Genomic DNA, 16,930 nt, shown 5'->3' with positions numbered 1-16,930 from the left:
TGTGTAGATTGTGCAGAGTCTGTAAACTTCAGGCAGTCCTATCAAATTCGTCGTTATCTCTTACAATTAATATGAAGGACTGTAAAATTTATTATGCATCACATTAAATGACTTGAAACTAATATCTACAGTGCAGTCACTACTTAATCTGTGCACAAGGTAAAGCCTTTTAGAACTAGTAAGAATTCTAAAGGTGACTGTATACTATAGGTGGCCTCACAAGTCCTGCCTTGGTGGGGTTAGGACTTGGGTTGCTGATCTGACCTAACTCTTGAGTCACATGATCATTTCCAGAGAGATGTGAATCAGAAATTTCTTCGCATCAATGGGCAGCTGTAATAGCAGACTTGGAATTTCACCTTCTGAACAAGGGCAGTTGAAGGCTGCATGAAGGTTTCACAGGAACTGTGAAAGAGCTGTGATATGGAGATTAATATTCTTGGAGGTTAAAACAGATTTAACATTGAGCTCGATGAGCAGCCTTCCAGAATCAACTCACCTCTTCCATTATCAGCGTCCAGGGCTCTAAAGATCCCTTCCAGGTGAGGCAGAGATTCACATGGACCTCCGCTAACCTTGCTTATTGCACTCGGTGCTCTCGATGTGGCCTCCTCTACATCAGTGAGATTGATTTGCCGAGCACCTGTGCTCCATCATCCGTGGCCTTCTGAAGCTCCCAGTTGCTATTCATTTTAATTCCCCTCCCTATTCCTATACCAACCTGATTGGCCTTGGGTATCCTCCACGTTCAGGGTAAGGCTTAATGTGAACTAGAGGAAGAGCACCTCATATACCGCCTGACTAGTTTACAACCCAACGGCATGACCATTGAATTCTCCAATTTTAGGTAGCCTGCTCCCCCTCTATCCTTTTTCTCTCTCCTCCTGATCTACCCTTTTCCTCCTACACCTACCCCACTACCCCCAGCCCATAATCGCCCTGTTTCTTTCCCCTCCCCAACCCATTCCATTCGCCTGTCACCCACATGCTCCTCCCCCTAAGTTCCTTCCTGCTACTGTTCCCATCTGATCACCTCGCCTCCCTAACTTGGTTCCATGCTCCACCTTCCTTTCCTGTCAGATTCCATTAACTTCAGCCCTTGTTGCCTCCACATTTCACCATACAGCCTCTGTTGCTACTTCCACTCTTGCCTCCTCCATCTGCCTATCACTGGAATGTTGATTGTCCATTTCCTTCCACAGATGCTGCCTGACCCACTCACTTCCTCCAGCATTTTGTTTTATTTGTTGTTGTTCAGCTTTGAGTTCAACAGATAATCAACACTTCCAGCATTTTTATTTCAGATTTCCAGTATTCATAGGATTTTCCTCTAGATAATCTCAGATAATGATTCTGACCCCCCCCCCCCCCCACTCCTCAGCTACTCCACAATGAACTTTGGTTCTCTTATTTGTCCCCTCACCACCCCCTGTCACCCTGTGCAATCATCCTTTATGATATTTAATCTCTCCTCCATTATATTCTACCACACCCTTTACCCTTTCATTCTCCCCCAACCCTCCTTTCTGCTTTCTCTTCATCTCAAAAGCAGATCATCTTTAATGTTTCCCAATCTGTTGAAAGATTAGCGACCTGAACTATTTCTCACTCCTCAGAAGGTGCCTGACTTACTGAGTATTTCCAGCACGTTCTGTTTTCACTCAGATTTATAGCATCTGCAGTGTTTTGCTTTTGTTACCCAGTTTGTTTGTGGTCTTTTTCAGTATTTTAGTTAATATGTAGATGAAAGAGGAAAAGGTCAATGCTTGATATCACTGATATCTCCAGTTCTTTTACATTTACTGCTTCAGTGATTTGAACACTGGGAGACTACCAGCTACCCGCTGACATTGGTAAAGTTGTCTCTACTACTGTGACAGCAATATAGTAGGTGGTCTGTAGTTAAGAACAAAAGGCACAGGGGCAGACAGTATAAATGCTCCACCTTGTTCCACATTCAAGAAGATCATGGCTGATTTGATGTAAGGCCTTAACACTTTCCTGCCCAATGGCTAAAACCCTTAATTCTCTTGTAGCCTAAAAGTCTATTTATCCCTGCTTTGACGCAGCACACAGACTGCTCAGACATCCACAGCTCTCACAGCAAAAATCTTCATTTAACCTTCTGGACAACCCCCTATCTTGAGACTGTGCCTCCTTGTTCTCGACTCCCTGAGAATGGGAAACATCCCCATTGCACATAAACCGACAAGTCCCCTCAGAATTCCCCACGAGGCCCTAAATAGTCCCTCCAGTTGAGGCAGCACTTCATCTGGAAATCTATCGGTGTTATTTATTGCATCTGCTGCGCCTGGTGTGGCCTCCTCTACATCGGTGAGAACCAACAGAGTGGGGGACCGCCTCGTTGAGCACCTTCGCTCCACCTGCCACAACAGCCAGGGTCCCCCGTTCTCATTCCCACAGTGATGTGTCTGTCCACGGCCTCCTCTACTGTCACAGACCCAGGCTGGTAGAGCAACACCTCATATTCATTCTTGGTAGTCTCCAACCTGATGGCATCAACATTGATTTCTCTAATTTCTGGTAATCACTCCCCTCTGTTTTCCTTTTCTCCCCCTCTGCTTTCCTTCATTCCTGTGGCCCCTTCATCCCTTCTCTTTCCCCTCCCCAGCCCTCACGACCTGCCCACCTCCTTCCTTTTATTCCATGGTCTACTGTCCTCTCTTATCAGATTCCTTCTTCTTCAGCCCTTTGCCTCTTCCACCTATCACCTCCCAGCTTCTCACATCACTCATTTTAAACCCCTCTCCCCCACTTACCAACCTTCCCCCCCTCACCTGGATTCACCTATCACCTGCCAGCTCATGCTCCTCCCCCTACCCTTTTACTTTGGCTTTTTCCCTCTTCCTTTCCGGTCCTGATGAAGGGTTTTGGCCTGTAACTGTGACTGTTCATTTCCCTCCTTAGATGCTGTCTGACCTACTGAGTTCCTCCAGCATTTTGTGTTCATTTCCCCTCAGAATTGTACAGTTCAAAGTCAAAGTCGAGTTTATTGTCATATTCACGAGTACACATATGCAGAGGTGCAATGAAAAACTTACTTGCAGCAGCATCACAGGCACATAGCATCAGATAAGCAGCATTCACAAGAAAAACATAAATTAAACATAAAAATATACACAATTTTTACAAGAAAGGACACATTTAGAACAAAAAGAAAATAAATTATAGCTACGATAGGGGTGTTCGAGAGGCTTTTAGATAGGCACTTGAATATACAGGGAATGGAGGGATATGGTTCATGCACAGGCAGAAGGGATAAGTTTAATTTGGCATCACGTTTGGCACAGATATTGTGAGCCAAAGGCCCCTTTCCTGTGCTGTACTGCTCTATGTTCCATGTTGTATGTCCTTAATAAGATCACCATTCATTCTTCTAGGTTTCAAGACAGTATAGGCCCAGTGCAGTTGATGTTATTGAAATATTCTGAACATCTAAAGGTCTCAGATGGTAGCTGAGGGGATGATGTTTCCACCAGATGGGTGCTTTGAACCATGTGTCACAGTTGCAAAATAACGTACTGAAATAAGAAATTTGTTGACCCAGACAGTAACAATTGTCTACCCAAGAGAGCTCTGGAAACTACATTGCTGAATATATTCAAGCCAGATAGAGACACAAGAGACTGCAGATGCTGGCATCTGGAGCAGCACAGTGGGTCAGGCAGCATCTGTGGAGGGAAATGGGCAGTTGACGTTTCAGATCGAGACCTTTCACCTGGACTGAAAAATAGGGGGGAGATAGCCAGTATAAAAAGGGCTGGAGCAAAAGCAGGAAAGCAATAGGTGGATCTAGGTGAGGAAGGGTGATATGCAGGTGGGGGAAGGGATAGCAGAAAGAGTGGCAGAAGCTGGGAGGAGATGGGTGGAGTCAATAAAGGGCTAAAGATCATGGAATCTGATAGGAGATGAATCAAGCTAGAGACATACATTTTTGGATATTAGGGAGTCAAGGGATATGGATTAGTTATGCAGGATGTAACAAGAAGAGTTATTGGAGGAGAACCTATAGTTGTGGTGTATTTCAATTTTCAGAAGTATTTAGACAACGTACCACTTAAAAAGTTAGTGCACAAGATTACAGCTCATGCTATTAGGGGAAGTGCATCAGCATGGATTGAAGATTGGTTATCACACAGGAGGTTGCAATAAATGGTCGTTTTCACACTGGACGGATGTAATCAGTGGAGTGTTCCAAGGATTAGTTCAGTTAGTTACAATTTATATTAATGACCAGGAGGAGAGGGAACTTCTAAGATATCCAAGTTTGCCGATGACACAAAATGATATAGGAGGGCATGTTGAGCTGAAGGTACTAGGACTCTGTAATATAAATACAGGTAAGTTCAGTGAATAGGTGAAAACCCAGCAAATGGAGATCAACATGGGTACCTCGAACATAGAACAGTACAACACAGGAACAGGTCCTTCAGCCCACAATGTAATGCTGAATTAATTAAGCTAATGACACATAATTAAACTGATCCCTTCTGCTTGCACAATGTCCATATCCCTCCATTCTCTGCATATTTATGTGCCTCTCTAAGAGCCTCTTAAATGCCTCTGTCACATATGCTTCCACTACCACCCCTGGCAGAGTACTCCAGACACGCACCACGCTCTGTGTACAAAACTTGCCCTGCTCATCTCACTTCAACTGTCCCCCTTCACCTTAAATGCATGCCCTCTAGTATTAGACGTTTCAACCCTGGGAAAAAGATACCGGCTGTCTACCCTATTTATGCATCTCATAATTTTATGAACTTCTATCAGGTCTCCCCTCAGCTTCTGCTGCTCCAGAGAAAACAATCCAAGTCTGTCCAACCTCTCCTTATAGCACATGCCCTCCAATCCAGGCAGTATCCTGGTAAGCCTCTTCTGCACCCTCTTCAAAGCCTCCACATCCTTCCTATAATGGGGCAACCAGAATTGAACGCAAGTAAGTGTGAGGTTATGCTCTTCAGTCAGAATAATCTAAGGATGGAGTGGCATCTCAGTGGAGTAAGATTGCAGATAAGTGAAGTACAGATCTATGTGTTTTTGTGCACAAATCACAGAAGGTTGACAGGTGGTGCAGCAAGTAGTTTTGAATGCAAATGACATGTTGGCCTTTATTGCAGGAGGGTTGGAGTTTCAAAATAGAGAAGTATTGTTATAGTTGTACTGGGTACCAGTGAGGCCACACCTAGAACACTGTGTACAGTTTGGTCCCCTTAGTTAAGATTCAACACTGGCATTGGAGGCAGTCCAAAAGATATTCATTCAGCCGATTCCCAGGATGAGAGGGTTGTCCTATCACAAGCAGCTGAAGAAACTAGATCCATATTCTTCAGAGTTCAGAAGAATGAGGAATCGTCTTATTAAAATATATAAGTTCCTTATGGGTACAACAGGGTAAATGTCAGAATGTTTCCATCCGTGGGAAAATCTCAAATCAGGGGACAGAGTTTCAAGATTAGGGGTTGATCATTTAAAACTGAGGTGTGTAGGAACTTCTCACAGAGCGTGGTGATTATGTGGTATTCTCTACCCTGGATTGTTGTGGAGGTTAGATCATTGAGAGTATTTAAAAAAGGAAGGGGGTAATCTTTTGAAAGATTAAGGGATTGAGGGCTATGGGGGACTGGCAGAGAGGAGGAGATGAGGCCTGGGGCAGATCAGCCATGATCATGTTGAATGGGGGGGGGGGGAGGTTTGAGGAACCAAGTGGCCTACTCTTGCTCCTATCATGTTCTTATGTTCTGGAAAATGGCACAGAGGAAAAAGATCAGCCATGATCTTATTGAAAGGGGGAGTAGGCACAAGGGGCTAAATTGCTTATCCCTGCTCCTTTTTTCTTCCGTTCATATTTGCTCAGTCTTTTGTATAAGGATGACTCCTCATCCCAGGAATCAATCCACTGCATCTTCATTGCACTACATGGAAGGAAGCCACATTCTCCCAGGTAAATGAAGACCATAGCTAAGTGTAGCATTCCATGTGTGATCTCTCCAAAGACTTGTACAGTTGCTACAAGGCAATCTTACTCTTGCACCCCATTCCCCTTGTAAAAATGGTCGGGGTTGTGCCTCAATATAAGAAAAATAACTTCAAATATCCAAGTGTGGGGTGTGGATACAAGCAATGGGAAATTTTAATAAGTAAACAATAAAGGATGTGTACTTTAATAATCTCTCTCTTGTCCTTGGGCATTCCATATTGTTTTATAATCAAAGGGTTATTTTGCAAAGCATAGTTGCTGTTGTATCAGGTTTGTAGTTTAATAAATTACGAAAGCAATGAATGAATGAATGGGAAGATAATCTGGTGTCAGCCGATGGAAGACTGTACCAGAAATTCTCTCTGCTTCTCCTGCAAATGTTGCCATAAGATCTTTTTCCATTTGCCTTCGAATGGAAGAAATGGTCTTAATTCATCTGAACTTCATCTCTTTATTGCTGTACTCAAATATCAGCCCAGATAATCTGCCATAGTGGCATTTGAAACTATACACTCTTAAGTGTAAGTCCTGCCCACTGAACAAAATTGATACCAACAATGAAGCATTTATAATTTGATAGCAGAAAAGTTGACCAAAGTAAGTGGTTATATTGCTGCATCATGCATGAAACATTCAAACATATCGACCTTGAATTTCCTTGGTCCCTTCAGCACAGGACCTGCGACTTGGAAATCCGATGGTGCTCCAGGCCCAAGGCACTGAGTGCAAGTAGATAGACTTTCTCTTATTGTGATACACTAGGGCAAAGCCACAAAGGGAATCAGTTAACTCTGGGGTCTGGCTCGATTTGGTGGAGAGATGGCTGGTGGTGGAGGGTGTAGTTGTTCAGTGAGAGTGGTCACCCAAGGAGACGGGTTGACGATTGTGGAAATTGAAGATTAGTTGGGGTGAGGATCGATTGCTAACTGCCCAACAGAAAAGTTTAAGGTTGGGGGGAGCTTTCAGTCATTCGTCAAAGAGGGGAATAGATGGGGGCATTGTTAGATGAGTGCAATTAGTTTGTTGATGAGTGGGAGGTGGCTGTTTATTGGGTGGTGAAATTGGGTTGGGTAATGGGTAGGTGGAGATGCTGGTCAAATGGGCAATGTGTTGGAGAGGAGGTGAGCGATTGGTGAATGGTGGTGTCAAGTTGGACAATAGATGCGAGATAAGGAGCTGGTGTATCAATACTATTGAAGGAAGGTGTAGGGAGTCAAAGGAGAGCCAATAAGGAAGGAACTTAAAGGGGAATTATTGTAGTCAGGTTCCGAGAGCTGGAATGACACTACTCAGACAGGCCTGCTATAAGCCAAGTTGGAATGTGCTTCTGTATAAATGATCAGGAGATGTTGCAAGCCACTCCAAAGCTGATGAAAATCAAGAAGCAGCAGCCGGAAGTGCACAAGATCACAAGACAAGGGAGCAGAAGCAGGCCATTCAGCCCATCAAGTCTGCTCCAAGGAAAGGGAAGTAGAAATGAGAAATGGGGAATGGGGGAAGAAGAAGAAGAAAAAAAAACTATTCTAATCTCAATTACCAGCCTTATCCCCATATCCCTTGATATCCTGACTATTTAGATATCTATCTATATCCTCCTTGAACGCCCCCACTGATCTGGCCTCCACTGCTGTACATGGCAAGGAGTTCCACAAATTCACCACCCTCTGGCTAAAGAAATTTTTCCTCATCTCTGTTTTGAAACTGTACCCTCTAATTCTAAGATTGTGCCCTCTGGTCCTGGACTCACCCACCAAGGGAAACAGCCTAGCCACATTTACTCTGTCCTTTCCTATCAATATTTTAAATGTCGCTATGAGGTCCCCTCTCATTCTTCTGTACTCCAGCGAGTACAGTCCAAGAGCCGACAAACGCTCCTCATACGTAAGCCCTTTCATTCCTGGAATCATCCTCGTAAATCTCCTCTGAACCCTCTCCAACGTCAACACATCCTTCCTAAGATGTGGGGCCCAAAACGGCGCACAATATTCCAAATTAGGCCTCACTAGTGCCCCGTAGAGCCTCATTAACACTTCCTTACTTTTATACACTATACCTCTTGAAATGAATGCCAACATAGCATTCGCTTTCTTTACCACCGATCCGACCTGGTGGTTAACCTTTAAGGTATCCTGCACGAGTACCCCCAAGTCCCTTTGTACTTCCGTGCTTTGGATTTTCTCTCCTCCTAGATAATAATCTGCCCACTTATTTCTGCTTCCAAAGTGTACAACTGCACATTTCCCTACATTGAATCTCATCTGCCATTTCCTTGCCCATTCTCCTAAACTGTCTAGGTCCCTCTGCAACCTTCCTATCTCTTCAATACTCCCTACTCCTCCCCCTATCTTGGTGTCATCCGCAAACTTAGCCACGAAACCATTTATTCCATCATCCAAATCATTAATGTACAAGGTAAAAAGGAACGGTCCCAACATCGACCCTTGCGGCACACCACTAGTAACCGGTAACCAACCAGAACGAGATCCTTTTATTTCCACTCTTTGCTTCCTGTCAACTGGCCAATGCTCCACCCATTCTGTTATCCTACCCGTAATTCCATGACCTCTCATCTTATTAATCAGTCTCTTGTGAGGCACCTTATCAAAGACCTTTTGAAAATCTAAATACACAACATCTACTGCCTCACCCTTATCCACCTTATCTGTGAAAAACAAAACACTGTAGATGTTGGAAATTTGAAATAAAAGCAGAAAATGGTGGAGGACATCTTCAAGAGGCGGTGCCTCAAGAAGACAGCATCCCTCACTAAGGACCCTTGTCATTCGGGACATGCCCTCTTCTCATTACAACCATCGGAGAGGAGGTACGGGAGCCTGAAGACCCACACTCAACAATTCAGGAACAGCTTCTTCCCCTCTACCATCAGATTTCTGAATGGTCTATGAACCCACGATAACTTCCTCATTATTCCTTTCTATTGCACTATTTATTTTCATAATTCATGGTAACTTTATGTCTTTGCACTGTCCTGCTGCTGCAAAACTGCAAATTTCACATCATATAAGTTGGTAATAATAAATCCGATTCTGAAACACTCAGCTGCTCAGGCAACATCTATGGAAAAAGAAACAGGGTTAACAACTGAAGTTGATGACCCATCATCAGAACTGGGAAAGAGAGAACCTCCAATAATTTGCTAACCCATTGTTTGGAAATCATCATTGTTCAGCATATGGCTCATTGGTGTCCAGTTTCCCCACAGTCCTTTTCAACTCATTGAGCTGTTCTCTGCCTTTCCTTTAAACTCATCATGTCATTTTTTTCCTGCCCTCCTTTTAAATCACGGGGACCCCACTTCCCATGCTCCCTTTAAACTCAGTGAGGCCCCATCTTCTGCACTTCTTGTAAGCTCACCAAGGCCCGATTTTCTGCATTCCCTTTAAACTTACCTGTACCATGATTCCTGCCCTCTCTTAAACCTCACCAGACCCTTTTTCCCCATGGTCCCTTTAAACTTACCTAGTTAACAGGTAAATTTATTATAGTACAGTGTAATATCCAGGTAAAAATATGTTTGGGTAGTAATAGGAGTAATATCAAATAGTACAGAAAATTTGCCAATCAAGAGAGTACCAGATTATCAGAGTTTTACTCTTCTATCAAGCTACAGGGAGGGTGGAAAGGGATGGATAGTTCAAGGGGAAAATCTGTCTAAGAGGAGAAAGGGTGCGAGCAGGGGTGTGGGAAATAGATAAAATGTGGTAAAAGGTTTTGTTAACTATGTTGGAGGAGAAGACACAGGTCACGAAGAAGGAAGACAGCTCAAAGGCACTCGTATGGAAAGTTTCATCAGAGAAGGGCGATGTAAATGAAGAGTGAGAATGTAATGGAGTGCATACAGGAGGCAAGGTGGGATAAAGAATAGTTAAGATAGCTGTGGGAGTCACTATCTTATCCTCCAAGGTCGTCTGGGCATTACACATGAAGCTAGTGGAGAAGACCAAAGAAACGCAAAACCACAAGTCCCCAATGTTGGCTTATTATTTATTTTTCCTAGAAATTGAATCAAATAGAACACAGAAATCATGCTGCTAAATTCTGGGTAATATACCACAATAAGTATATAAAGTTACATAAAAGCACATAAATATACACTCTTGGATTAACTTTCAGAATACTGAATTAATTCTAAATAATATACTCTGGGATTGCATGTAGATTTGTCATACTATTGAATAAATAATAGTGAAATATTAAATGGAGGATCTATTGTCCACCTGAGGAGCTAATAGAGATCCCATGGCTCTATTTGCAATTAATGGGCTGCTAAATCTATGACTTACATTCCTTAAATCTCTGCTTTGACTATATCTGTAAATGTAATTAGCCAAAAAGATTACAGTGTCTGTTGATTATTATTGGGATTTGTAGCAGACTGCATGTCATTCCCCCAGATTTCCCTTTTTTTTCTGTGTATTCACAATATTTTGTTTAAAAACACAATGGATTATATTGGATGCATGTGTTAAAAGGTAGGATGTATCTTGCCTCCTTTTCTGGTTTGCCCATCTCACACAACAATGTCTTCAGAACTGATATAGAAGCTTCCAATGACCAGCTGGTATTATTCGTTTCTCTGCCTTGTAAAACATAATTACACTGTCGCAGTATTGAGGCCTATTGATAGAAAACTACAATAAATAGTGTCACTCAGGAACCATTTTGCAGTAAATTCATTGTTGATATTATCAACATGGTAGTGTGATTAACTTCTGTTATGCACTCTTCCTATCTCACAATTAAATCATACTGAATTGGGTCAAAAAATATCCATCCAGCACTTCATCTTGATCCAATCATGTCTTCCTGCATGAAAGTCTTGTGAATGCAATACTAGATTAATTTCTGCTCAAAATCTCTGCAAGCAACCATTAGAACCATTGAATGTAAATAATTGAAAAGAAGCATCAACTGCATTTGCCCTGCTCTTCTTAATCTATCAGTCTCTTGCCAATATTCACTCTTGAAAATTCCACCCATTGCTTCACTGGGCTCCATTACTTCCAATAGCATTAAGTTTTATTCTTTTCTCTTCAATTCTCTTGAATCCAATAACTCCTTTTTACTATGGCCATTATTAATATTCTCAGAAAAATATGCTTCCAGGTTCACCCTTCTGCCATAATTTCAATGTCTCTTACTCCTGGTTCAACACTTTGAAAAGCTGTAATTATTTCCCTGTCCTTAGGAAAAGCAGCTCCTCTAACCTTTTCAATTTTCAGTATATCGATCTCACTGTTTCACTCTCTGAACATTTGGAAACTGGTTTAACTCTTAGGCTGCCACTGTAATACATTTGTAACAAACCTGGTATAAGATGACCTTTTAGTTGTGATTTATAGATTCTTGAATCATCCTGCCACTTTTGAAACGATGCACTCAAAAACTGTTTCACATCAATATCACCATGACTGTGTAACTCTTTCTTAAATTATCCACCAGGTTGAAACTTAATCTAATAGTCATCAATATGGGGTTGAACACATCCATTTCATGAGTAATCATTCTTATGTTGGGCCAGATTTTATGGCTGAAGCAATGGTAAAACTGTTAGTATCCATTGTGATTACACTTTGAAATCAGTAGCAACTTTTGATTAAATGTGCAAATTTCAATGTTGGGATTCCTGATTTCCTTGTTTCCTGGGAATACTGTTTTGCAATATTCCCCTGCGTAATGTTCAGAAAGTTCTGAATTTAAGAAATCCAGAAATTTGTAAATTACTGTCACTGCAAAATATCCTAATAATGTTATATCTTATGATAAGTAATAACAGGTTAAGCTATAATTAATGCTTAGTAAACTGTATGGTCCTCATCCTGTTTCTGAAATTATGATTCCCTCAGATTAACAGTTTTAAGAGTAATATGCTTACACAAAAAGGGTCTGTTCTTCCACTTAAAAAACAACTGATGGCTGTTTAGCCATGGGGTGAGGCTTTCTCACTGCCACAGCAGTACTGTTGCAATACCTGTCAGTGATGATGAGAGGCCATGCACTGTGCTGGTTTTCACTGATCACTTGGCAGAAGACAGAATGCAGAGACATGCACAAAGTAATAGTAGATTTGGAGAGCAGGTGACCAATGAGCTAGTCTGTAGAAGATGTGAAAATTATTCATTTTTATTGAAGGAAGGATGTTTACGTCAGTTTGATTTCTTTGGGGGTAGTGCAATGATGCAGCAGTTAGTGCTACTGCCTTACAGCTCCAGTGACCCAGACTTGTCATGTCTTTGGCTTCTGTCTGTTTGGAGTTTGTATGTTCTCCCTGTCACTATATAGTTTTCCCCCTCAACGCTTTAGTTTCCTCTCACCTCCCAAAGGTTAATTGGCCACTGTAAATTTCCCTTAGTGCAGGTACATTGATGTGAATGTGAGAGAAACTAGCATACTAGAAACAACTTGGTGGGGGGGTCGGGGTGGGACGGGATTACTGGGAATACTCAGAGCTGGCAGAAACTTGATGGACGGAATGGCCTCCTATGTCATGAAAAAAATACAAACCAGCTTAATCTAGTGCCTGCTCCAATCTGCTCACTTTTAGTTATAAATTATGCCTTTAATATTTTTCTCCTGCTCATGGAAATACTGCAATGTGATTGGGCGTTCAGCCAGGTTGATTATATCACAGTTGCTGGACGCCACTAGTGCTTTTGATCTGATCACCAACAGCACCAAATGTTGAAAGTGGGGAGATTATTAGATCTTTGTAGACAGTTTGTTTTTTCCCTGAGGTCAGTGGGAAGTCATGCCTCCTTTGAATTACTGAGGGCAGAATATAAATATAGAAATCTGTTGCTTAACACTTAGGTGATTCACTTGCCTACTGCAAAGCTATTATCCAAGTTACAATCATACATACCTCAGTGTTTTTATATAAAGGCCCCTGATTTTTCTCCATCAACCCAGGGATTCCTCCAAGGATCTTTTCCTTCTCTATATTAACAGCCTTCATGTCTCATCAATTACCCTTATCACCATTTTTCTAATGATCTTTCTGCACATTCACATCTTCTCAAGATCAAACTCTTTGTAGGAGCAAACCCCATTCTCTTTCCAGTTTAATAGATGATTCTTCATTACAGCAATTTCCTCAGCAACTTCCTATTCTTCACCTCCAAGTCACTGGAGGTGTGGTGACACCCCTGGTCAAAATTTCTGTTACTGTGAATAGCTAAGCGAGTAAAAGATGACCTGATCTTCAAAAGGCATAAAGTTAAAGCTGACACATTCCGTTAATATTTTAAGCAAGATTACTTTATTTCCATCTTTTACAGTTTCAAAATAACAAAAAAGGAAAAGGGCCCAAAGCAAAAGTTTCGGCACCCTGCATGGTCAGTACTTAGTAACGCCCCCTTTGGCAAGTATCACAGCTTGTAAACATTTTCTGTAGCCAGCTAAGTGTCTTTCAGTTCTTGTTTGGGGGATTTTTGCCCATTCTTCCTTGCAAAAGGCTTCTAGTTCTGTGAGATTCTTGGGTCGTCTTGCATGTACTGCTCTTTTGAGGTCTATCCACAGATTTTCAATGATGTTTAGGTCGGGGGAGAGTGAGGGCCATGGCAAAACCTTCAACTTGTGCCTCGAGGTAGTCCATTGTGGATTTTGATGTGTAGTTAGGATCGTTATCCTGTTGTAGAAGCCATCCTCTTTTCATCTTCAGTTTTTTTACAGACGGTGTGATGTTTGCTTCCAGAATTTGCTGGTATTTAATTGAATTCATTCTTCCCTCTACCAGTGAAATGTTCCCCATGCCATTGGCTGCAACACTAGCCCAAAGCATGATCAATCCACCCCCGTGCTTAACAGTTGGAGAGGTGTTCTTTTCATGAAATTCTGCACCCTTTTTTCTCCAAACTTTCCTGCATCCTAACCACAAAATTCAGCGTCAGAAATTTGCAAAGGAACATCTAAACAAGCCTGATGCATTTTGGAAACAAGTCCTGTGGACTGATGAAGTTAAAATAGAACTTTCTGGCTGCAGTGAGCAAAGGTATGATAAGAAGCCCTGTCAATTGTCCGAATATTCTCACACGTCTTTTATTTGAATACTGGTCCGATTTGTGTGATGCTTCTTCCAATACTTACATTACATTGCTGGACAGGGTACCTTTGAAAGACAATCCCTTTGTCATCTATAGTCACAAATCTCTATCCATTGTAACAATTTCCTTTTTTTCACTGCCCCACTATCTCTGTATTTTCATATTTTGTTTATCTGGACTAATTTGAACCCTAATCCAAATATACCATTCTGTATATTATCGCTCCTCTTATCATCATAACTGGATTCAAGTCAATACTCCTGTGCTCTCTGCTTTTTTAACTTGCCTTCTTTCAAAGGACCCCCTAACTCTTGAGCTCTTTACATTCCCCACTCATAGACTTACAAAAGTTAGGCAGAGCATCAGCTAATCACTTCCTAATTTCTGTAATGTTCAAAATTGGAACTTGGTCATTCAAAGTTTCTCATTGATTCACTACGAGGCATTCAATAATTCAGCTCAAATTAAAACAAAAGCACAACCACATCAATGACCAGCAGAGAATATGAGAAATGCACCTGTCACAGTGAATAAGCTCATAAAGGTAAGCTCACTAATCCAATGCTCTCAGCAGAAAATCATGCTTCATGGAAACATTGTGGGAAATTGGAATTACAATTTTGCAGTTAATCTCCAAACTAGATGGAGAAACTGCAGGCTTGGTAAATTTGTCATTCAATGCATATATGTTTATTTTCGCAAACAACATAACAACATCTTTCCGTAACTAAGCAACTTGTGCGTACCTCATTGAAACAAACAAGAGATCAAATGTATGATTGATTTATTTAATGTAGTAAATAGTTGATTCAAATTACTTGACTATATTCAGTTCATAATGATTTTGTTAATGATAGAGAAAGAAGAGAACCAACAGTTTATTAATGCTTCATGCTAATTATCCCACATTAGTACTGAGGAAAGCAAATTATTAAATAAAGCCAATAAAACTACTGTGGTTTCATTGAGCTATTTTAAAGCAAAGTTCCTTAACACATTGAGCATAAGTGGTGCTGATCTGAAAATTAGTCCAAGATTTGCTAGCCCAGGCCCATCACCAATACTCATTGTTCTCCAAAATCCATGGATATGAAGGGGCTGTCTTACTCACCAGGTAGGTCTGAGAATGTAATGATGAGGTCTTGAGTGGGAGCAGGGCCTCAAGGAACACTGTAGAGAATCCCTACCTCAAATCTTCTCTGCAATTCTTTGACAACCAAAATCCCACTCCTAAAAACAGTTATAAACTAATAAAAAATTAATTTAAAAAGTACAAGTTAAAAATAATTAACAATATATTTAATAATAATAAAATACAACCAAATGTAACTCTTAAAAAACACTTGTAAATTACTAAAATTATTTAACAAATCATAAATAGTCTCATGAATCCTGCACCAGGTCGACTTCTATGAGGAGTCTGCATTATCAGCAGAATCTCGAACAATGACATGAGTATGTTCTGTTATTTTGCAATTAAGCCATCAGGATTTCATTTTATAATAAAGCCAAGAATACAATAAAGCAAACATTAACTGTTGGTTCTGGACATTACTGTTTGGATCAGAGAAAAGAGCATGCCTGCAGGACAGTTTTCCAATTTGAGCTTTGGCCTTTAAGCACTCAGTGACATTTTCTCAACATTCAAATCTAATTATAGCTTTAATGCTGTGTAAAAATTAATTTGAGGAGCTGTGACATCCACTATATTGATCAAAGTTTAAGGCCTGATAGTAAATTTGTTATATAAACATGTCCTTAATTCAACATTTCCTCGACCCGCAACCCTATCTTTTTGACCTTAATCAATGCTTCCATCTTTCAATCCCTCCTTATCTTGCCTCTTGTCCGGAGATGGCAGTATATTCAGTCATTTGAGAGGTCTTTCTATAAATCTTTTCATCTTCCCTTCAAAAAATCTGATTTCCTGATCTCCACCATTCTCTGGAGCAGCAAATTCTAGAGATTACCCTGGCACCACACTTACATCAATGCACTGGACACTGAGATTAACCAGCTAACAAACAGTGGTCCCTTGTGGCATTAAGAATAAGACCAGAAAATATTTTTGATGTTTCATGAAGACTGAAGACCCTGTAAATAAATTGAAGCATAAAAATACATCCCTTTAATTCTGGCTCAAAGTCAAAAATTCATCACTTGATTTTCTCGATAATCTTAATAAATACATTTATATTCTCTAAAGTCATACTTCTGTATTTATTGCCTTTATAGTGATATTCACGGCTTAAATATTTGCATGCTACTGATAATGCAGAAGCCAATGTATCCTGCAAATGATGCAAAGAGCTGTTCATTCAGTCATATTTATATCTGTTTGCTGTTAACCAAAGTTCTTCCCTTAATCAATTGGTGGCATTAAAAGACAAATGTCCAGATCCTTACTCACACCAAATGGAAATGGTATTACTTGTAGTAACATGATTACAACCAAGTTTCATTGCATGGATTGCAAGCTTCAAATTGTATCATAACTGCATCAAAGAAAGACCAACACTAAGGTCGCCACACTTAATGGATAATTTAAATTGGTCTACAATGCTCTTTAAATTAAATTTTTAAAATTTTTAAATTTAAATTTTTTAAAAATTTTATTTACAGCGTGGTAACAGGCCCTTCCAGCCCAACGAGTCCGCGCCGCCCATTTTAAATCCCCAAATTAACCTACCCATACGTCTTTAGAATGTGGGAAGAAACCGGAGCACCCGGAGGAAACACACGCAGACACAAGAGAACGCACAAACTCCTTACAGACAGCGATGGGAATCGAACCCCGATCACTGGCGCTGTAATAGCGTTGCGCTAACCGCTACGCTACCGTGCTTTAGTAGTAGGCTCTGTTTGG

Source organism: Pristis pectinata, chromosome 8 (assembly GCF_009764475.1).
Source record: "Pristis pectinata isolate sPriPec2 chromosome 8, sPriPec2.1.pri, whole genome shotgun sequence".
Lineage (NCBI taxonomy): Eukaryota > Metazoa > Chordata > Chondrichthyes > Rhinopristiformes > Pristidae > Pristis > Pristis pectinata.
This window is presented reverse-complemented; position numbering follows the sequence as displayed.